We start from the raw sequence: 24,355 nt of genomic DNA on the forward strand, positions 1-24,355 counted from the left end.
ACACGCTATGACAGCATCCTGATGTTACCTCTCTCCTTCCCAGCTTGACAGCGGGAATGGAATCGTAAGGTCCCCCTCATCATGCGCCGGGCAAAAGTCGGGCAGCGTCGCCGTCACTAAGCAGTGCGGGACTGGCAGTTGTTTCAATGTGAGCAACAGACTTTACTTATACTTGTTTACTTCAAAACTCTCCTCTCCGGGAGAAGTCCGCCACTGCGACTGCCACTGTGGGGGCGGAGCCTAGCTGCACATCACTAGGCCCTGCACCCAAAGTGATTTGTGGTAATGCAGGTGTGTGTGTGTGTGTGTGTGTGTGTGTGTGGAAGCGGTAGGGGTGTCAGCTAATTTGTGTCTTTTAGTCCCACTCCCTCCATTCAGCTCCGTGAGTCCCCTGCTAATCTCCTAATCCTGGCCGCATCACTAGGAGCAGGTGGAACGTGGGTGATGTGGCCACTTTCCATGGGTGGAAAGGGGTGCCCAAAAAAGGGGGGTGTCCTGACACTTTCGGGAAATTAGCAAAGTTTGACCTTACTGTGTTTGCATTAGAATAGTTGTCAGATGTATGCATTTAACCTGGTCACACCCAGGGCGCATCGGAAGCCAAGGCACACTGACTGCCAAAGTGTGCAGTGAATTACTGGGAGTTGACTAAGTCCCATGCGACTTTGCACAAGAGGTGCTGAGCTCTGCTAAGTGGAGCTCAACATATGCTTCCCAGGCCCATGGAGGACAGCAGCAGCAGTGGCCTCGTCATGGGAGGGTTTTTAATTAGAGGCAGCGCTGAGCCTGTCAGGGCTCCTACAGAGTAAAGTACACATACTTTTCATGTGGTATTTTATATATATATATATATAATATATATATATATATATATATATATTATATATATATATATATATATATTTTGCCTAAAATAAGCTCTAATACACCCTCCCCCCCTTCTATAGAAAAACTCTGAATTGTGGTCCAGATGACAGACTTTTATATTTGTGGAGGCGCATTGATTGCGCAAATACCAGATTTATCAAAAATCAAACATTTAATCGGTATGTATATGTTCATAAATATAATTTGGTAGAAAATTTAAATGGGATGAACATGTTTTCTATAAACTTATTACACTTATTAAATTTATTAGATGTCCTTCATATTTAAAAGAGAAGAATGACTATGGACCAGTAAAACAGATTATAAATTGAAGGTAAAACCAGAACCTAATAAATACATACAATTAATCAAGATCAAATTGATACCATCAGTTTAAACCTATATCTTTTTATTAATGGTTGTAGTACATCCAGTGAGGAGTCATTTCTGAACCATTGACAGTAATACCAATACTGAAATTTATACATTATTGAGAAACTTCTATTCAGACCGAATAAGGTACGATATGCTTTTGTTTCATAAAATTATGGAATAGTAAAAATATATATAGTAATAGAAGATCACACTGAAGTTTTCCACGCCCTTTTCTTTCTTCTTCCTTTTTTCCTTTTTTCCTTCCACCCGCTTGAACCTTTTTCCGAATTTTACTTCCATTCATTGAATTATGGAGAGTACAAAAATAATAAAAAAATAATAATAATAAAAAACCTCCCGTCGGGGGGAGTTCCGGTGGGCGGACCTAGCTGTAGGTCGCATTTTAGCTGAGCTCTCTGCTCCCTATACCACCTGCAGCTGAATTACAACATCAGTGCAGGGAGCAGCACCCATAAAACTTACCTACAGGGTGCATGAGATAGAGGTGGGCAAGTGTAGGTGTCTCTCTGGCTCCCCACCATCATATTCCCCGGAATCTAAGCACTTTAAAAAGTGCTGCTGACGGGGCTGCCATCTTGGATTCGGCCGGGCGTTCTCTGTGCTCTCCTCTGGCTGCCTGGGACTGTGGACTGCAGCTGTGGTGGGCGTAGACTGGCGCAAACGGCAGGAGGTGGCTGTGATATAGCTGCCGCTGCGCTTGCACTGCCCTGAGCCAGCTGGGTCCCGCATACAGTCCCCTTTTCCTGAGTCCACGGCCGCCATCTTTGAAGTGGGCAGACATCCAGTACTGGCCTCCCTGGCTTACCTGGAGCGGTGTTTGCGGCTGTGGGGGTCACGGTCACACATAGGAGACGGAGGGCAGTGGCTTCTGTGGTCCTGGGACCCCTGGGTGATCCTGCGCAGGCTGGTGAGTGCTCACATCCTGGACCTGACTGGACACACACAGGCTGCTTACTGGTTCCCTGCTACTGCAACTTACATCCCCATCTGACCATTCTTTTGAGGTGACTACCAACCCTGCCTGGTTCCCCTTTCACTACCCCTGGGGAAAATCTCCTTTCCCATTTAGTGGACCCTGCTTTTTCTGTGACACTTCAACACTGTCTGGCTGTGCTGCACAGACTGTAAAACCCTGCACAGAGCCTTGTGAAGGCCATATTGGAGGAGGCAGACCTTTACAGATAATCATTGTGTCATCAGACCTGACACTGAAATACAAGAAGGACCCTTGTGGTGATACAGATCCATCCACACTAAATTGGAGTAAATTGGAGTATTCTACGTTTAAATATCCTATACTCTCTCTCAAATTGTGATACGCCCCTGAAGTGATACAGGCCGCTAAGTGCTGAATAATTCCGACTGTTCCTGCTACACGCACTGATTTAATATGGAGAAATACGTTGGAAAATCGGCCAAAGGAGGAAGGGGTGGAAATGCAACTAAGAGCAAAGAGGCAAAATCTTCATCTTCACTCACGGCAAGTCCGCCGGCATCGCCGGCTGACATGAGATCATCACAGGAAACAGGCTTCTCTACACATAGCTCCTCCTCCACTGCGAGAGCACAAGAAATAGCCGCTATACTCTCCCCCTTACTGGACGAGATATTAGCGGGCTTAAAGGAAGCCATTGAGTCGGTGGTCTCTCAAGTGGGGGACCACGGTTCGCGACTAGATGAGGCCGAGCAACGCGTCTCTAATGTCGAAGACGATTTACTCACTGCTAAAAATACCATTGCCTCTCAAGAAGCTACCATATCGGCTATCCAAGAAAAGCTTGAAGATTTGGAAAATAGAAATCGCAGAAATAACCTGCGGCTCATTGGTCTACCGGAATCGGTCAAGCATCGTGAATTAATGCAACTTGTTTCCAGATGGTTACCGGAAGAACTTAAATGCCTACCGTCAGGTGGAGTGATACAGATAGAACGTGCCCACCGGATCGGACCAGATAACCAGACAGGGCGACGCAGACCCCGACCAGTCATATTCAAGTTTCGCACGCTTATCGCAGGGCTGGAGAGTTGAAATACCAAGGCGAAAGGCTGTTACTGTTTCAAGACTTTACTTACCAGGTGGCGATGAGAAGAAGAGAGTTTGCGCCAGTGTGCAAATCGCTATTTGATGCGGGCATCAGATTTGCACTTCTTTACCCAGCGAAACTGCGCATTCAAAGAGAGGGGAAGCAGCATTTCTTCGACACGGTCGCTTCAGCCCAAAACTATCTGGACTCTTTCGCAAACGACCCTCCATCCATGTCTGATGCTGACTGAAAGATCACCAAGGCTTCGCAAGTATAATACCCTTACAAATGTGTCAGGATGTTTTTTTTAATGGTTAATACAGATGTAGCAGGTCTCATCTTTGCAGCCTATGGCGATTTTTCCGCCATGGCCGCCATGGCGGCCGTGGCGCTCGGCATTCGCAATATCTTTTACAAGCTTGGCGATTCGCAGTGGCGTGCAATACCACAGATTAACCACCAGATGTCACTTTTGAAAATCTCATTTGCGCATGCGTAAAATTTGTGCTGCAGTGCGTGCATGACTTTACTGCATTACTTAAACTACTTTTGTTTGTTAGTTATGTACCATTGGGTACAATTAAGACATTGCCACGAACACACGAGCAGTGGCTCCCCCCCTGCAATCATCTAGCCAGTTACATGGACTCTAGTTATAACAGGGCCAGTTGGCCTATAATATGGGTTCAAAAAAATAAGAAAAAAGTTAGAACTGTTAAGAGTCTAAGGTTGTTATATAGATTGTTGCGAGATAGGAGTGGTTATATAGAATTGCCTGTGGATGCGCCTCGGCTTGCTGGGACCGAGGACCCCACAAAACAGTTAATTATTTTGTTAAATGTATTCCCAAAAACTGGTATAGGTTGATATGAGTATACCAATAGCGAACACACTCATTACACGTAACCACATACGATTTTTGACATGGAACATAGAGGGCTTAAACACCCCACTTAAAAGGAGAAAGGTACTACAGCATTTAAAAAGATTAAAACCGGACATAGTGGTACTGCAAGAGATGCACTGGAGGGAATGTGACCCTAATACTTTAAAAGATAACTGGTTCACAGAGTTCTATGCGGCCTCTTACTCAGCTAAGCAGCGATGCGTTCTACTTATTATTAACAAATCATTAAGGCATGAAGTAATTGATAGTTTCAAAGATCCAGAGGGAAGGTACTTGTTCGTGAAGATAAAATTGGAAGGGGAATTGTTCACAGTGTCAACATTGTACGGCCCAAATGGCCCCAATACTGAGTTCTTCACGGAACTGTTTGTACAACTACAGAATTGGGCAGAGGGCCATATAGTTTTGGGTGGCGACTTTAACGCAACCCAAAAACAATCACTAGATAGGAGTGGTGGGGCAGTCAGGGATACACCGCCTCCTGCCCTGGACATGTTGATGAGCTCTTTAGGACTCTCAGACCCTTGGCGATACACACACCCAGTTGAAAGAGACTACACCTTCTACTCCCACCCTCATCATACCTCATCGAGGATTGATTATTGGCTCCTCCCTACTTCACTACTTAACAGAGTCATTAGATCAAAAATTGAACCGATAATGGTATCGGACCATGCTCCCACATGGTTTGAGCTTTCATTACCTATTCCCCTCATGCACTCATATAACTGGAGGTTCCCGTCATACCTGGCTGAATCTCCTGACTTCCGATTAGAATTACAGCAACACTTTTTAAATTATGTAGATGACAATATTCAACATGTGGAAGATATTAATTTATTCTGGGCAGCTTCTAAACCTGTCATACGGGGGCACATAAGTGCATATACTGCGGCCAAAAAAAAGAAGATGAACGCCCGATTTATAGAACTCAGCAAGGCAGTTTCTGACTCATATGCAGCCATGCTGAGCGATAATACCTCTTCCTCTAGACAAAATTATCTAGATACCAAGGCATTGTATGATACCCTCTGTACGGAAAAAGCCCAAACTTCTCTAGATTTTCAAAAACATAGATTCTTCCGTTGGGGGAATAAGTCTGGCAAATTGTTAGCTTCAGTCGCCCGGGGACATCGTCCACAAACCCATATCACTAAGATACTCATGGAGCAGGGAAAACACACGAGCACAGGGGATATTGCAGATTCTTTTTTAGATTATTATACTAATCTTTATGCCTCACCTCCCGATCACCCAGTGCTTGGAATGGAGTTTCTCAGATGAACAACACTCCCCACACTAACTCAAGAGGAAAGAAAAAGCCCTGGTAGCCTCAATCACAGAGATATAGCTTGAGCAAGCCATAAAGGGCCTTCCCAAAGGAAAATCGCCGGGACCAGATGGACTGGGAGCCGACCATTATAAAATGTTACTCCCACATCTTAAACCACACTTATTATCATTATATAACTCAATATTATCTGGTAACTCTGCCCCTCCAGACTTACACCATGCTGAATCATAGTTTTGCCAAAACCAGGTAAGGACCCGCACCTCGTTACTTCTTACCATCCCATATCTTTACTGAATCAAGATCTAAAACTACTTACTACAATTGTAGCTCACAGAATGCAATTGATCTTGCCAAAACTACTTCATTCGTCACAGACGGGATTTGTCAGGGGTAGGACTTCGGTACACAACATAAGACAAGTGGTGGCAGCCATAACCAGGTCCCTAACTGAGATAGATGGAAAAACTCTATTGGTTAGTTGTGACGCTGATAAGGCCTTCGATAGAGTCTCTTGGCCCCATCTTTTACGTATATTACACATCCAACGATTCGGGGTAGGGTTTATTACCTTTTTTCGAAGGCTTTATAATAACCCCACAGCTATCCTGACTATCAATGGTTTAAATACCAATAGCTTTAAATTAGAGCGAGGCACAAGACAAGGATGCCCACTCTCCCCATTATTGTTTGATTTTGCCATAGATCCTCTAATTAGACTATTTTATTCCCAGCATGATTGGCATGGAATACACTATGGAAGGTCTGAGCTCAAGGTCTCAGCATATGCTGATGACCTTCTACTCTACTTCACTAACCCACAGGAAGCGTTTCCTGGCTTCTTACGTACATTGGCAGACTTTGAATTAATATCGGGTTTCTTGATAAATAAATCAAAGACCAAAGCACTGGCATTACATAGAGGGGCGGCATTGGGATGGTGCGAAGAATTCCCATTTATATGGGCAGATAGGTCATTGACGTACTTAGGTCTCACAATACCAGTAGACCCAGCGCACTTATACTCTGCAAATTACCCACCATTAATAGCGAGATTATTGGCTGATTTCCGTTCTTGGAGATCCCTGCCCTTGTCCTATCTGGGCAGATGTCATATGATCAAAATGATCTCCTTCCCCCGGTTGTTATATGCCATACAGATGCTCCCTCTTTTAATAACAGACTCAGACTTGCACATTATCAATTCGGCAATTAGTAAATTCATATGGGATGGCAAAAAGCCTAGAATATCCATGTTCAGATTGTCACAGAACGCTTCCTTAGGAGGCATCAATCTACCATGCATAAAGAGTTACATGTTAGCGGCCAACTTCCGATACGCGGTTGATTGGATACATTCCACTAGCAACTATGCCAACACGGCCATGGAACAAACATTCTGCCCTGAGATACCACTAACTAGCCTCCTACACATGAGACCATCAAACTATCCCCCTGAGATTTTGGGGAATTTATTGATAACCACGACCTGTAAAGCATGGCGAAATTCACTATCCACACATGTTACCCTATTCAACTCGCTTCAATATAATACATGCACCAATGAACAAACAATACAAAACAATAGACTGGTCAAACACTGCGACGTGGAAGGTCTTAGGTTATTATATCATTTTATGGATGAAGGATGTGACTCAATATTACCCTATCAGCAACTTAGTGATAGATACTCTATTTGTTCACTTTCAATTGAGAAGTTATGTAGCTAGTCAACTCAAACGAATCCCGATTGCTGACAAAACCGCAGGATTAGACGTCATGATTAAACATGCAAAGAATAGACCTTGCAATACCTCTATATTGTATTTACATCTTAAGAAGCGTTTAGATCTAGACACTCTAGATACTGGATTAGCAAAATGGTCCACTGATCTACCTAATGTATCATTACCCTCCCTACTATCAGCTTTTGTACGACTGAACAAGACGATGATATCAGCCTCATACATGGAGATGCAATATAAGCTGCTACATCGTGTGTACTACACGCCGAAACGGAGATTGATAATGGGCACTGCCACTGATTCCTGTTGTTTCAAATGTAAGGCGCCCGACGCAGATATATTGCATTGCATGTGGAGCTGTCCACAGGTGAGGGCCTTCTGGGATATGGTATGTGCATACGTTAAGACACACTATGAAATAACCTTTACTGCAACTCCCGAATGGGCTTTATGGGACATATACCCAACCCCCCATATGGTTCATCAATCAGCAGGGCAGAGAATATGTATGTCAAAATTAGCCGCTATGACACGTAAAACCATCTTGTCAAATGGATTTCGTCTAACACATTGTCCATTTCGCTATTAATACCACGGATCTCATACCTGTTCCAAATGGACTGGTTGGAAATGTCCCTTAACAAAGATGCTAAAGCGAAAAAATTCTTTGCAATCTGGTTGCCACACGTAAGATCTCTGCCTGAAACTACTAAAAATGCTCTCAGAAACGCTGTTCAATTAACATCCTGGTATAATTTAGCAACCTTACAAAATAATACTCCTCCCTTTTGATATAATCCATCATTTACATGCCAGATACTATGTTCCCGAATTCTTAGCCTTATTACATTTACTTTAAAGATAGATCGTGTGAAGTATAGTGTATTTTATGAGTGATATCTATTGTTATAACAAAAGACTTAACCACGTATTTGATGTCCAATAACAATATTTATTACCATTCATTGCATATCATACTTGTAATGTTGACTTTTTGACCTTTTATATTAATATGCTAAAGTATAAATTTTATTCTTGTACTGTACAGTTCTTCAATAAAATATATATAAAAAAAAAAACCTCCCGTCTCTCACATACATATTTAGTGAAAGTAATTTATATGTAAATACTACAAAAAGAACATCTAGTATTAAAATAAATGTATAAAATCCATCTGTTCTTCATCTGTATTCGACAATCTGTAAAAAAGTAAAATTGTATGTATTATTTTGTCTTTCCTTGTCTGATATGCTTATCAATATGTTTTATTTATAGATATATGTAAAGCACCCCTGATCAAGTCTCGTAGTGAGACGAAACGCGTCGGGCTTTTGCATACATCCATTGTTTAAAAGAAAATCCTCTGTTGAGAAACAACTGTGTGAACAAACTAATTGTTTTAAAGTGATTTTATAATAAATGTATTTTTTTTGTAAAAAAATGTGTCTATGGATGGTATAGACAGGAAAGACTAGTATAACAACTGGGCGCTATTTAGCACTATTGTGGTGATATATATATATATATATATATATTTATATAGGAAGGTTCAGAGTGCGCTAAAGATGAACACACGATTTAAAATAACAATATTTAATAAAATAATGCCTCATGGGCTGTGTAACATGAATAATTACACAATCACAGTATAAAATAATAATACAGAATTTTTATGGATCTTTCCAACAGAGTTTGCAGTCCCAACGCGTTTCGTCAGCAGAGTGACTTCATCAGGGACATTTTGGAAGCACTGAATATAGCAAGATAATTTTGCACTTCTTGATAATGATAATTTCATACAGTTTGAAATAACGAGAACAGAATTCCCAAATGGTGGATTGTGCAAGGAATGGATTTATTGCTGATAGACAAATAATTCAATCAAATAATTCCTGAAACTGCCTGAAGGGTTCCGCCACTTTCAGAATTAGGATGAGGGTACTGTCACCCCGACAGTTGCTGGGATCTTCCTGCATACACATCCGGTTTGCTAAATTCTTTTGTTGATGGTATACAGATTTCGTGGTTACAGTACCCTCATCCTAATTCTGAAAGTGGAGGAACCCTTCAGGCAGTTTCAGGAATTATTTGATTGAATTATTTGTCTATCAGCAATATATCCATTCCTTGCACAATCCACCATTTGGTAATTCTAAATGGAATAAAGAACAATATAATCCCTGGCGCAAATGAGGGCAACACTTAACCAAACTGGGGGTTACCTTCCCAGAAAAAAAGTGAACAATGTTTAAGTAAAAAGACAGAAAAAAGCGCCCAATAGTTAGGTACACAAGTACTGATGTGATCTTACTGGTTAGATACAACCTCAAAAATGTCTCTTACAGTCCGAAAATGTAATTCAACAATGTCCAGAATGGATTTCTCTTGTGTTCTCCTCCCTCAGGGACATGAAACAATAAAAACACAAAAACACACAATGTGTAGTCTTGTTTGTATGACAAATGGGTAGGGTTCCCAAAGGGTAATAATCCTTAATGTAGTTCTTCCTTCTCCCACCAGTGTTTATTCGGTCGACAATATAGGTTCACCACGTGTCACCCGCAATGTAATATTCTTACATGTATGCTTACATGCAAAAAACACGGTCTAAGCACATAAAGGTTTCTTGATATTATGATGCGTACTTGTATGCTTACATTCAAGGTATGTGACTCCTCCTATCAAGGTATCTTTACACAAATTCCTCAGACAGGATAATGGTCCAAAATGTAATTTATTCATAAAAAAGCGGATTTTTTTTCTCTTTCATAACACAACAGTTACAATAATCCAAATGGAGTAAAACAGAAACCCAGACTACACCTACTGGCACTTTCACTGGGAAACTCAGATAATATGAGGCCTCGAGTTGCTCACCAGGTCCAGCGGTCAGTGGGTAGATATAGGTTCTGAATAAAAGAGGTAACAGCACTGCACCAACACGTTTCGACTTAGGAGTCTTTTTCAAGGTGGTGCTGTCACCTTCCATGGCTGGGGTTTATATACCTCTTAATTCTCCCTCCCACTGGAGGTGGAGTTAAGGGTGGCATCAGTGGAGGACAAGTTATACATATAAAAAGCCATATAAAAATCATCTTATAACATAGTACATATATACATTGTAATTTCAATCCTGTATGGTTACATTATACATGGTATAAATAAGGGAAAATAGCAAAAGTACCCAAATGGGCCTGGAATGAGACCCGGAAGTCCATATAAGGGACTAGGGCCCTGCATGATGGATAGTCAAAATGGCATAGGTTATATATGAATGTATTCTTACCGAATACATAGTATGGGCCTCGCTTTAGAACTTCCTTACTCTATCCGGGGAGGATGTGCGTATGGCATGTTAGTTTCCGGCTAGTAACGCCAGGGATACTGCGCTGCGTATCATGGCACGCGCGGTGGAACGAACGGCCATCTTTTTTCTAATCGCCGGGGGTTGTAATCGGATGTGGTTAGAGCTCAGTGACTTCCGGCTGGTGACGCCGGGAATACGGCGCTGCGTGACATGGCACGCGCGGTGGCACGCACGGCCATCTTTTCTCTAATGGCCGGAAGTTGTGATAGCGCTGTAACCTGAAATAAGCGCACACGGAAGTATAGTGGGGTAGCTTTGGTTGGTTGGAACACATAGCTTTATTCTAAATAGATGGAATGCACAGCCATCTTGAAAGCTGTGATAACAACTATAATACAATATGTAATCTCCTCCCATCATAGTTTTACCATTAGGATAACACAGATATAAATTATATGCATGAAAATTATTATAGAGAACCAAAATCATGTGTTTTAGTGTTCACACTACATTTTAGAAAAAAACTCCTATTTACCATCAGGTATAGTAAATTTGACAATCCTAAAAACCAATCTTGTGATATTTTTCATTTTTTTTTTTTTAGCAATTACAGAAACCATTTGATTTCAAAATCACCGTTCAATCCTTTCGGAGTTAGGGTGTTCAAATTATAGATGAAATTTATTTCATTTTGTGCTAAAATGGTATCGCATCCTTTCTGTCTCCAATTGCTGGTAACTTTGATCCCAATTACTACAGAAATTTCCGAAGGTGAACATGAATGTTTGTTTTTAAAATGTTCTGAGAGCAAATGACCGGTCATTCCCTTTTTAATATTCCGGACATGTTCAGCCCATCTCTCTCTAAGGGTTCTGCAGGTTTTTCCCATGTATTGGAGACCACATCTGCATTGGATCATATAAATGCAGTTTTTACTGTTGCATGTTATAAATTCTTGTATTTTGAAACTGGTCCCATTAGAAGTGGATATAAATTCCGTTACTTTGGTGGGTGTGCCTTTATGAATTTTGTACATCTGGCACATCCCACACCTATGGAAACCCTTGGTTTTTATCCTCCCTTCTCTTTGTTCCGGTATGGCGCTTTTAACTAATTTGGATTTTATGTTGTCCGCTCTTCTGTAAATAAACTTCGGATGTTCACCAATATGGTCCTTCAACAGGGGGTCTGCAGTCAAAATGTGCCAGTGTTTTTTAATGGCTTTTTCCAGATCCTTATGCTGATTATTAAATTTAGTAATAAACGCCAATTTGGGTTCATTCTTTTCCTCCTTCTTCTTGTATTTCAGCATCAGTTGTCTTTCTGTGGTTTTCAGACCCTGAATCTTCTCATCTATGTTCTTTTCTTGATAGACTTTCTCAACAAACCAACCTTTCATTTCCTTGGCTTGTTGTTCGAACACGTCTATCTCAGAATTCCTACGTATCCTTTGGAGTTGTCCGGATGGAATACTCCTTAGCCATGTTGGATGATGGTTACTGGAAATGGGAATATAACTATTATTGTCTGTGGGTTTGGAGTAATTCTTTGTTCGTAATCTTCCATTCTTAACATAAATGCTGAGATCCAAGAACTGTACCTCTGATTCACTTTTGTTAAAGCTTAATTGAATATTGTATTCATTTTGGTTAAGACTATTGCAGAATTCCTCTAGTGTTAATACATGTCTATGTTGTTATTGTTGTTATTGTTGTTATACATTAAAGATTATTACCCTTTGGGGAACCCCATACCTATTTATCATACAAACAAGACTACACATTATGTGTTTTTGTGTTTTTATTGTTTCATGTCCCTGAGGGAGGAGAACACAAGAGATATCCATTCTGGACATTGTTGAATTACATTTTGGGACTGTAAGAGACATTTTTGAGGTTGTATCTAAACAGTAAGATCACATCAGTACTTGTGTACCTAACTATTTGGGAATTCTGTTCTCGTTATTTTTAAACTGTATGAAATTATCATTATCAAGAAGTGCAAAATTATCTTGCTATATTCAATGCTTCCAAAATGCCCCTAATGAAGTCACTCTGCTGACGAAACGCGTTGGGCCTGCAAACTCCGTTGGAAAGATCCATAAAACTTCTGTATAATTATTTATACTGTGATTGTATAATTATTCATGTCACACAGCCCATGAGGCATTATTTTATTAAATATTGTTATTTTAAATTGTGTTTTCATCTTTAGCGCATTCTGAACCTTCCCTTATCTCTATCGTTTTCCTTTGGTCCCGACTAACAGGGGACCATCAGAGGTGCTGCTTTTTACTATGTATTTCAAGGTGTATAATGTATGTATTTCCTTGTGCTCGCATATATATTTATGCTTATTTTAATCCCCTCTCTGCAGTTACTCATTGACCAAGTTTATACTGCCTTTACCCTTTGTTTTGAGAGTGTAATATTCTCCCGTGCAGTTTGCGGCCAGTAATGACAAGTGGGTGGGGCCCACCTGTCTAAAGTGACCCTGGGCCCCTCAAAGGCTTAATCCGGCACTGGTCACACCTCTTCTTCACATTGCAAAGTTTTGTTCAACCTTCAGATCTGAGTGGATGAAGCAGGGCCGGATTAAGGGGGGACACAGGGGGTCAGTACCCCTGGGCCCCCCTCTATCTAAGGGCTCCCTAAAATGGCATTGATTGGGTAACCTGGCAGGGTGCCCGCTGATTGGCTGAGCGGGTGGGCCTCTGTGATTGGCTGAGCAGGTATGGCACTGAAAAAACAGGGGGGTAGGCGGCGCTAAAGGACACTGAGGCACACAATTTTAAAAAAGTACAAATTTATTTAACAATAATCACAATAACAATTTGTTTATAAAACTGAAAACACCGGCCAGTGCCAGTGGGGAGGGGAGAAGGAGATCTGCAATCAGATGACCGGGACAGTCAAATATGCTCCATCCATGGTTAATGCAATGCATTGAGCAGTCACCACCCACTTTTCATCACCTCATCTATGTGTGCCCCAAAAAACTTTCCTTTTCTTATGACGCCCAGTATATTGCAAGGATAAGATAACCAGGCTTCTGTGTGAATGGGGTCGACCTGGGAAATTCCTGGGTCCTGCATACATGCTGGGCAAAGTCGACGAGTGTGTATGAACCTTAAGTTTTGCATTTCTTTTATGACATCTTGAAGATGAACAAAATATATAGTCACTATATATAGCAGCTGTCACCTTAGCATCAGCCAACAGACATGTACAGTGCATGGTAAGTGTCTTGGCTTATCTGTCCCCGGGGCTGCAAGGATACAGAACAAGCAAATCTGGCACCTTGGGTGTATAGTGATCAGGAGACGCTACTGTCACAATGGTGTAATAGGTATCCTCTGTATCTATCAGAGTTTGGGAAAGTAGAAACATGAAGACATTTGATGGCCGCCTTCAGTACCGTGCAGGACTCTCACCCTGCGGCCATGGAATACAGGACTGAGATGTCTGCAGAGAGCAGGAGGGTCTGTCACAAAGGATCTGGTGTCACCGGCCTGAGATGCAGCTGTAGGCAGACGCGGTACATGAATTAAACATTTACACGTTGCACAAGGGAGGAAAGTGAAGGAAGGGTGGTGGACAGGAGATGAGGCAGCATAGAGGGGACAGGTTTTTGTAAAGTAAAATCTTATGGCTTCAAAGTAAATGGGTGGACTTTGGGGGAGATGTGCTAAGCCAGTGATAAAGTGGAGAGAGATAAAGTGTCAGCCAGTTTTTGTCATGTTACAGGACACATTGTTTTACTGATGAACTAATAAAGTCTCAATAAACTATTCAATTGGGGGGGGGGGGGGGTGTAACAGAGCATAAGAACCAGGAAATGCAGTCTTTTTAGAGTTCCCACTTTTTTAAAGCGGCCATCTTGTTTCACTATGTAAATGATTGCCGCCTTAAAAGTACGTGAGAACTTCACCACAGTCCTGCATTTCCTGGTTTCCAAGCTCTGTTACATTCCCTGTCCATATGCACTTATGAGGAGAATCAACACATGGATTTTGAGAGTATATTCAATTCATTATGTAAATTGTATGTATAAGGTGTGCCCAAATGAAAAGGAGACTACAGCTGTATGTAAAGAATATTTAATTGAAAGAATATTTAATTACAGTTCATGTGTAACATTACACCTAAACCAGGGAAGCCTACCTTTAAAGTCTCCTCTCTGAATTATTCGTGGAGGGGGCATGGCTAAATGATGCTATTTGCATCTTTAGCCCCCCCCCCCTCTCATGAAAACCATCGGTATCTAGGAGGGTTGCTCACCTTTCTGTGGAGCCGGGAGAGGGACCCGATTTTCAGGAGCCTCCCGGCCATTTCGGGAGGGTAAGCAACCCTAAATTAAACTTAATTGCCATTTATGCACTGATCCCAGCACGTTGGAAGGCAGTATCAGTGGGGTACTCCTGGGGTGCTGACACATCTGTTTTTTCCGTGGTGTCCTGCACTACCTTGTTACAGGTGAACCGTTTACCTTTTTTTTGAAGGGGCCGAAGATATGGGAGTCACATTTCGAGATATCAGGGCTATATGGAGGATGTTTCAGGTCCACCCATCGGAATTTTGCCAGCAGGTCAAGGATCTTATTGGTCCTTGATGCTTTAACATCCAGTCTCTTAATGCTGGCACCACAGGAATATGGGGCACCGTGCGAGACACTGCTCTCCGTACACCCAGTGGTGTAGCTAGGTGCCACGGTGCCCGGAGCAAGGGCGTGTTTCGCGCCCCCTCCCTATTTGTAGTACATGGGGCTCTTGCGCATTATCCCTCTAGCACTCACTTTATATTTGCTTGTAATTTCCTTTACTGAGCTGCGCAATACAACATTATATATTATATTTATATATATATATATATACACATACGTATGTATATATATATATATATATACATACGTATGTACGTATAGATATATATAGATACATACATACATAAATACGTATGTATGTATGTATGTATGTATGTATTTATATATATATATATATATATATATATATCTATATATATGCTTGTGGTTGAGCTGGCACTCCCTTGTGAGAAATTAGATTGCCCTGGGTGCCTTCCTAAAAAGATGGATAGTCTGGAAAAAACTGGCGTCACTCCAAGGAACTTTCAAATAGTTTTTAGTTGCATGTCACAATAATAATAGCAAAAATGCACATCAAAACTGGTAGGTCGACGTTTCAATGTCAACACGACATTTTTTTCAAGACTTCAATGTGCAGAAAAACATGACAAAAATATACACTGTATGCGTATACACATACCTAGAAATCATATCCAAATTGACAGGAGACAGTTCTCCCTCATTGCGGTGCTGCTTGTTTCCTGTGCTGTCATTTTCGGGTGGGGGGGTGGAGGTAATTGCTGGGACCCGGTCATCGTGTCCACGGACAGCAGCGGTGACGCCGGGCACAGCAGGGAGCGAGGGAGCAGACGAGCAGGGCGGTGGGAGGTGATTGCCGGAGTGACACCACTATGAGTGACACCACTATGCACTCTGACGCCGGGCACAGCAGGGAGCGAGGGAGCGAGCAGGGCGCGGGGGGGAGGGGGGGGGGATTTGATTACCGGAGTGACGCCACTATGCACTCTCTGACCTCTGACGCCAGGCACAGCATAGAGCGGGCGAGCAGGAGGGGGGGTGTGATTGTGGGGAGTGACACCACAGGGAGCGGGCGAGTAGGGCGGGGGGTGGCAGGGTGCATGGCTCCGGCGCCAGGTGATCATTCTGCGCCTGGAGCTTGAGCTCCACCACCTCCACCCTATCCATTATGTATCCGACCATGTACAACAGGAATGTTAGAGCATATGCGATTATTAAGAATGCGATACCCGGCGAAGGGGAGTCAAAATGGGCTGCAGATGTTAGAACATCCCGCCCTGTGACAGGGAAGGTGGCCCCTCTCAGCTCTGGGCCCCATAGCAGCTGCACCCCCTGCACCTATAGTGACTACACCCCTGCATATAACACGTGTAACTGTGACAGGGAAGGTGGCCCCTCTCAGCTCTGGGCTCCATAGCAGCTGCACTCTCTGTACCCAGGGGCGGATCCAGGATGAAATGACAGGGGGGGCACCATGATAAAAGAGGTTTTAGGTGGGGGAGGGGCAGTGTTAGTGGTGCCAGTGTACATGCTAAGAGAGCGGCAGAGAGAGGGTGGGAATGGGATTAAAAATAGGCCCTGGCATTTAAAATATGCAGGCCCACCATGGCGACAAAAGCGAAGGATGTAGTTGTACGCGCGCCGAAGGCGCGCCCCGGAAAAGGGGTGTGGCCACTTAACAGAGGTAGTCTACAACACCATATACAACTTCTACACATTATGCAACAAAATACTAGACCCCTTTATACTTCCCCCTTACACATGATGCCAAATGGAATGAAACTAAATTCACATAATGCCACACGGATTGAGCCAAAATTCACATAATGCCACATGGATTGTGTCAAAATTCCCATAATGCCACATGGATTGAGCCAAAATTCACATAATGCCACACGGATTGAGACAAAATTCACATAATGCCAGATGGATTGAGCCAAAATTCACATAATGCCACATGGATTGAGCCAAAATTCACATAATGCCACACGGATTGAGACAAAATTCACATAATGCCACACGGATTGAGCCAAAATTCACATAATGCCACATATATTGAGCCAAAATTCACATAATGCCACACAGATTGAGCCAGAATTCACATAATGCCACAAAGATTAAGCCAAAATTTACAATACGCTTCATAAACAGGGACATTGTCCACCAAAGGCACACATTAAACATTTACACCATAATGTCCATTACACGTTAAGTTACACGCCATTATGTCCATTATGTATTATGCCAAACACCATAATGCCTATAAAAAATTATGCTACATAAGTGCTGCTTATCTACATGTTCATTGCCAAGGGGGAGTACATGCTCGCGGTAAATGGGGGACAGCCGCCGCCAGGCAGAAGTGATAGCCACTGACAGTGGCAGAGCCTGGCTGTATTCAGAGCACTGCAGGTACCGGCTATTTGAAATAATACCCCTTTCACACCAGAAAATGCATTCCCAGTTTGGCCCCTTTTACACCAGCCTAGTCCCTGCATTTTCTGGTGTGAGGGGGAGAGAAAACCACCACTCCCCCCCCCCCCCCTCCCCCTTTAACCAGTTATGTCATTTAACCGGCTATATCTTCGGAAGCAACTGACCCATTTACATGAGTATCATATTGAAGAACTTTTGAGTGGGCTTTGAATGATTTTGGTCCAGTGAAACTGGAACGTTTGGTTTCAGAGTAATCTGCCCTCAAAGAACATGAACAGCGATTTGGAATTGAATGAGATCAACCACAAGCTTCTGTGATGCCAGGGCGGAAACTGGCAGCCGTCGGAACCGGGTGGGGGTCGGAATTGACGGGTCCCATATTATCCTATGGGGAAAAAATGTTACAGCTTTGCCAGGTGATATCTCCGGTTGTTCCCGGGGGGCTAAAGACACGGGGCTGGGCTTGTTGGAAAGCCCTGGTCCTCAGCTACAAAATTAAATGACAGGGGGGCACGTGCCCGGGTGCCCCCCCCCCTGAATCCGCCACTGCTTGTACCTATGGTAGCTACAACCCTGTATATAACACGTGTAACTGTGACAGGGAAGGTGGCCTCTCTCAGTTCTGGGCCCCATAGCAGCTGCACCCCCTGCACCTATAGTGACTACACCCCTGCATATAACACGTGTAACTGTGACAGGGAAGGTGGCCCCTCTCAGCTCTGGTCCCCATAGCAGCTGCACTCCCTGCACCTATAGTGACTACACCTTGGCCTCATGAATGAATGACAGTACTACATGTGGAATGTTCCCAAGCAAATGGTTTCTGCAAATTGCTTTAATATGTTAGCTGCGTCTTGTAATCTCCATACACACCCCAGTAATGCAGCAGTGATTAGCTGTCCACTTTGCAGCAATCATTTAACAATTTGTTCATATAATAGCTGGAAAATGCATTATTATTTAATGTTGTTACATTTTGTCAGACTTTACCATATGCTCTCTCTCTCTCTCTTTCTTGGGCCTGATTCAGACCTGTTCATTAGGTTGCGTATCCTCACAGTCTAGCGTACAGGAAAACGCTGTACGCCAGCCGACCGAACCCTCACCGCGCACAAATCCCCGCAGGTTATTTACACATACACATCCCCTCGCATTCGGCAGCATGGGTAAAAAAAGCATTTGACGGTCGCCGACTATTTTCCCGTTCACAAATAAAAGTCAGTCTAGACAAATGATGTTAGCGCCTTCCCCCTTTTTTGGCCATCTCCGTCGGGTTCTGACGGGTCATTTACTGTATTTATTATTTATTTACAGCGTCTTATATAGCGCAGATTCCGTTACAGTTTCTTATATAGCGCAGCAGATTCCGTTGCGCTTTACAATTGTAGACAGTGATAGAACAAACTGGGTAACAACAGACAGACTTGGAGGTTGGAGGGCCCTGCTGTAAGCTTACAATCTATAGGGATATAGGAGGGAAACACAAGGACAGGCACCAGTAATAGCATAGCAGTCCCACCAAGCTACAAGTCCAGAAGGGAAGCTATATAATACATAAGTGCCTCAGAGGGTTATGCATGTAGAACTTAACTATGATAGGCTTGCCTGAAGAGGTGAGTTTTCAGGGAACGCTTGAAAGCTTGGAGGCTAGTGGAGAGTCTTATTGTGCGTGGAAGGGCATTCCATAGGATGGGAGAAGCCAGATGAAAGTCCTGTAGTCATGTGATGTCTGCCGCCTGCCCTAAGCAGGCATCGACACCCCTGCATTCCCAGGAGAATGCCCATCATTTCACATGTTTTATTTTGGGAGCCTCCCTGCACTGTTTAGACTAGGGATGGCCATCAATAGATTACCTGTGCCTTGATGGTGTGAAACCATCTGCAAGGGAAACATTAATGGTTTCACCCACGGGTGGTCACCCCTGCTGTACCATTTATTATACTATGGACCAATGAGAGACCGGGGACATAGCGATTTGGAAGTGTCAATAGCAGAGCTCTGGTTCCTTGAACCTTGGAAAAAAATAAAATATTTGATTCTTGTGTATTTCACTCCCAGCACCGCTAGAGGAGATGTTAATACATCTGGGAGCTAGTGCTTCCTGCTTCACCTTGGTATAGAGCAGGCATGTCCAAACTGCGGCCCTCCAGCTATTGTGAAACTACACATCCCAGCATGCCTTGCCATAGTTTTAAAATTCCCTAATAGTAAAACTGTGGCAAGGCGTGATGGGACTTGTAGTTTCACAACAGCTGGAGGGCCATAGTTTGGACATGCCTGGAATAGAGGCAAAGCAGGAATAGAGATATACCAGTACCATATGTGCGGGCACAGTGCACAGTGCGGGCCCAGTGAGCCAGAGGAGGGGGCAGAATGCAGCCATGGGCATGTACGGCTGGTACCTCCTCTAGGCTATCCCACTCAGTGTTGCCACACCATCCTCATATCCTCCTTTGTATTAGGGGATGGTGTAGGGAAAATATATTGTTAGCACTCCCTAATGGACTGTATTATTACACAGGAAGTGCCTCTGTAGCCATTATACAGCATGACTGCAGTGAGAAAAGATACACTTCTGCAGCTCTCCAGAGTCCTGGGATGATTTTACATATACTGCCCTGAAGTTTATAAGAGAAGTGAGGTGAGTTACGTGGCCAGTATAAAAGTACTGAGTTTGGGTGGTTTTGTGGTGCAGGTAACATCCTGTCCTCCTTGTACTGGAGGTAGTGATGGCACCTGCCAGTAAATACATAAAGCAGAACAGTCTCCTAGCTTGCATGCTCCTACAGACGAGGGTGAAGCACTTGCTGGTCTCATAGGTGCATCACTGTTAATATTTTACAGCCTGAATGTCAGATCCTTGTTCCAGAAGCGGTGCATCTCCGCTGGGCCATCCCAGGTGACTGGCAGTATGCGGAACCCCGGCATACAGCCATGTGTAGCAAAAGAGATTTGTGCTGACACAGATTGGGACCATCCAGCTGTGACCTGAGTGCTCTATACATTATAAATCACAAACTACTCAGGCAACCAGCAAATGTACTTATGTAGGAGCAGACTGAGCTGCCACCTCTGTAATCACAATCCCTGTCTGATAAGAGGAAGACAATGTACCAGGAAGGAGAACAGGACTTTACGGCTATGATTCTAGTACTAGAATAGCCTCACGCCTCCTGCTGGCTGAATGCATGCGTTACCTTCAGTCATATTACCAATGTAGGACAAAAAGCATATAAACAGTACATTGCATGTCATAAAAAACAGTTATTTCCATTTACAAGAAGTCAGTGACATGCGGTGGTGGCTGTGAACAAAGAGGCACTGTCACAGCCACCACCATCAGGGCCGTCTTTCCCATTGGGCTGAATGGGCAGTTGCCCAGGGGCCCAAGGATTGTAGGGGCCCAGCCCAATTGGGAACACTGCACTGCCCTGGGGAATGCGGTCAGAGGCGTCGGTGATCCAGGCAGCGGGGGGCTGGGATCTTGATGTAGCGATCCGGGAGGCGTGTGGCAGGGATCCAGGCAGCAGCTGTCAGCAGGGACAGCGGTGATTCGGGCAGCGGGGGGCTTGATGTAGCAATCTGGGCGGCATGTGTAGGGGATCCTCCGGGCAGCAGCTGTCAGCGTTGTCCATACAGGCAGCGGCGAATCAGACCTTGCTGTAGCGCTATTTGCTGCCGGGCGGGAAGCACTGCTGATTTTGAAAAGTCTGGCCGGACGCTGATTGGCCGGACGCTCAGCCAATCAGTGTCCGGCCAGTCTTTTCAAAATCTGCAGCGCTTCCCGCCCGGCAGCAAATAGCGCTACATCAAGTTCTGAGCGAGCTGCCTGGACGGACAACGCTGACAGCTGCTGCCTGGATCCCCACCACACACCGCTACATCAAGCTCCTAGCCCCCCCCCCCACTGCCTGGATCACCGCTGCCACCGATGAGTCGCCTAGACAGATGCCGCTGACAGCTGCTGCCCTGATCCCCGCCGCACAGGATCCCCGCCCAGCCCTCCTCTGCTGCTGCACATCGGTGGGTGGAGGGGGGCCCTAAAAATTATTTTGCCCAGGGGCCCAGTAGATTGTTAAGACGGCCCTGACCACCATACCCCCCCAACCACCACCGACCCCAACTTCCCCCAGACAGCCGACACACACACCCCCCCCCCCCCCCCCCGGCGGCTGCCAACAACCAAACCCCAGCACCCCCCCTTTGTCCACTGCCAGCCCTACCCCCCCTCATCGAAAATAATTTTTCTTTATTATACTCACCAGTGGAGACCCAGGACAAGGCCCGGGGCAGCCGGGGTAGAGGTGACAAGCAGGGTAGGGAGAGCCAAAACGGTACTGAATTGACATGGGCTGCTGTGATTGGACAGCAGCTGTCTCTGCTGTCCAATCACATCAGCCCCTTTAAATGAAGCACTTTTAAAAGTGCCGCTTTTGCCATTATTTTTAATGGCCTTTTGTAGCCCATGGCTTAGCCCCTTAAATTTGTTAGTGGGGGGCATACTGATCGGTGCCTACCACACTATTTTAAATGTTACAAATTACTTAAATAATCAGTCAGTCTCCTGACAGCACATCCCTGCACCAAGTAGTCTAATCAAGAGAATACTTTCAACATCTACATTTTGTATTATGTTTCCGCATTACCTTGTACTGAGGCAGCTCTCTGTTCCTGCCCCACATGTTACTTGTCTGTACCCCCCTCCCACTAGACCAGGGATGGTCAACCAATCCGAGGCAATGAGACAAAAAATATGTTTTGGTAAGACAAATAACCGATACCATGCAGAAGATGGGCGTGGCCTAGCTTCCACTAGGCCACATATCATTTTTAAATGGTTTATGGCCTAGTTGGCACAAGGCCATGCCCCATTTTTGTGTTCACACCAATAGAATGACATTTATAGGAGCATGATGTTGTGCGAGATTTGCAGCTTACCAAGTCAATTAGAATGACCCCCTAAGTGCCCTTTATACACATATCTGTCTCTGTTTCTCCAACAACTTCCTCTCTTGTTAACTTCAGCGGCAGTGATGGCATGATGTCACATACGCCATGCCAGAAAAGGAAGCCACTGGGACAGGCTTTTCTGTTGGATGTACTGTTCATGGTTGTGGTGGAGGTTGAACTGAGTTCCCCATTGACAGAATCTCGACACAAGCTTAAGGTCGAAATCGACTTGGTCGACATGAATAAGGCGTACTTGCCTACCTCACCCTCTCCATGAGAGAGAAAATGCTCTGTTCCTAGACTTCCCTGGTAATGTATGATTGCCATCACCTACCACCCAACCCCCAATGACGAGTCTCCAATTCTCCTAAAAATGTCTTGTTTCACAAAAAATATCAATTTTTTTGGGTTTCCTTTAGACTCAATAGACTCAATAGGACCCTGCTTATTGACCTAGATACTGTCAACCCAGGGACCGCATACCCTTTACAGAACAGAATTCTAACTGAGTTGCCTCGTCAGAACTGAATCCAGCCTTATTGCTGCCCATACACAGTGCATTTTTGGCTGCCAATGTGATGCGCACTCCAACTTTTTGAACTAATGTAGATCGCATTGTACAGTATCTAGTTCAAAATGCATGGTGCGCATCGCACCATGTATGGGCACCATAAGCACTTGAAGCAATAAGAGTGGTACTGTGCATACAGAACATTGACAATCCAATGTTTTCACTGTGATAAAACATGAAAAGAGTAGAACAGAGTAGAACAGTGGTAAATGAAGCAATGCAAAATGTGTCTGTAATAATGCTATACAAACTAACATGTATGCATAAAGGTGCCCATACACGTTCAGATATGGGGCTGTACATTTTGTACTTTAAAATGTGCCGTACAATTCTGGCACTTGTAGGGGGATGCAATGCGATCCCCCTACATGTGCGGGTGCGATGCATTCCGATTTAGTTTTTTTTTAAACTTGATACAGTAGCTACTAATGGACATCGCATCCCATCGCATCCCATCGCATCGCATGTACTCTTGTACTGATGCGATGCAATGAAGCACAAAAAGTACTGCATGCAGATACTTTTTGTCCTTTACAATATTGTACCTGCGGGGACGCGCATAGCATCCCCGCAGGTACACGGCGCGATTATCGCACAAGAGATGCGTTTTGTACTTTAAAAGTACAAAACGGATGCGATAATCGCAAAGTGTATGGGCACCTTTACTCCCACCCCCTCCAGGAGGGACACAATGCTCTGTTTCTGAACTATCCAGTTAATTTATGACTGCCATCACCTGTGGTGAAATGCCTTTCTTATCAGTTAGCCTGTTTAAAACAGGTGATGGCAATCCTAAATTAAGAGGAAAGTGCAGGAGCAGAGCATTGTGTCCCTCCTGGAATGGGTCATGTTGGGAGGTATCATTTAATTAACAATAAAATGCATACTGTACATTTAGGATAAGTGACTCAATATGTCTAATAGACATATGTTTATTTGATGCTTTATGTGGAATGACAGGTTCACTTTATATAACACTTTATATAACAGTTCTCAACAAAAGAGATAAGAAGACAGAGTAATCTGATGACATACCTCCCAACATGACCCTCTCCAGGAGGGACACAATGCTCTGTTCCTGGACTTCTTCCTTAATGTATGATTGCCATCACCTGTTTCACACATGTTATTAATTGATAAGAAAGGTGCTGCAACACAGGTGCTGGCAATCATTAATTAAGGGAGAAGTCCAGAAACAGAGCAATGTGTCCCTCCTGGAGATGGTCATGCACAGATGTAT

The 24,355-nt window shown here is 43.9% G+C and overlaps 1 long non-coding RNA gene across 1 annotated transcript; it reads left to right on the plus strand.

Moving 5' to 3' along the window:
- Window positions 1-945: 945 nt before the first annotated feature.
- LOC146042242 (uncharacterized) lies at window positions 946-1,373 on the plus strand. Its single transcript, XR_014463804.1, has 3 exons — window positions 946-1,046; window positions 1,139-1,201; window positions 1,293-1,373. It is a non-coding gene; the product is annotated as an uncharacterized LOC146042242 (long non-coding RNA).
- Window positions 1,374-24,355: the final 22,982 nt, after the last annotated feature.

This window comes from Crinia signifera, chromosome 19 (genome assembly GCF_055691185.1).
Source record: "Crinia signifera chromosome 19, ASM5569118v1, whole genome shotgun sequence".
Lineage (NCBI taxonomy): Eukaryota > Metazoa > Chordata > Amphibia > Anura > Myobatrachidae > Crinia > Crinia signifera.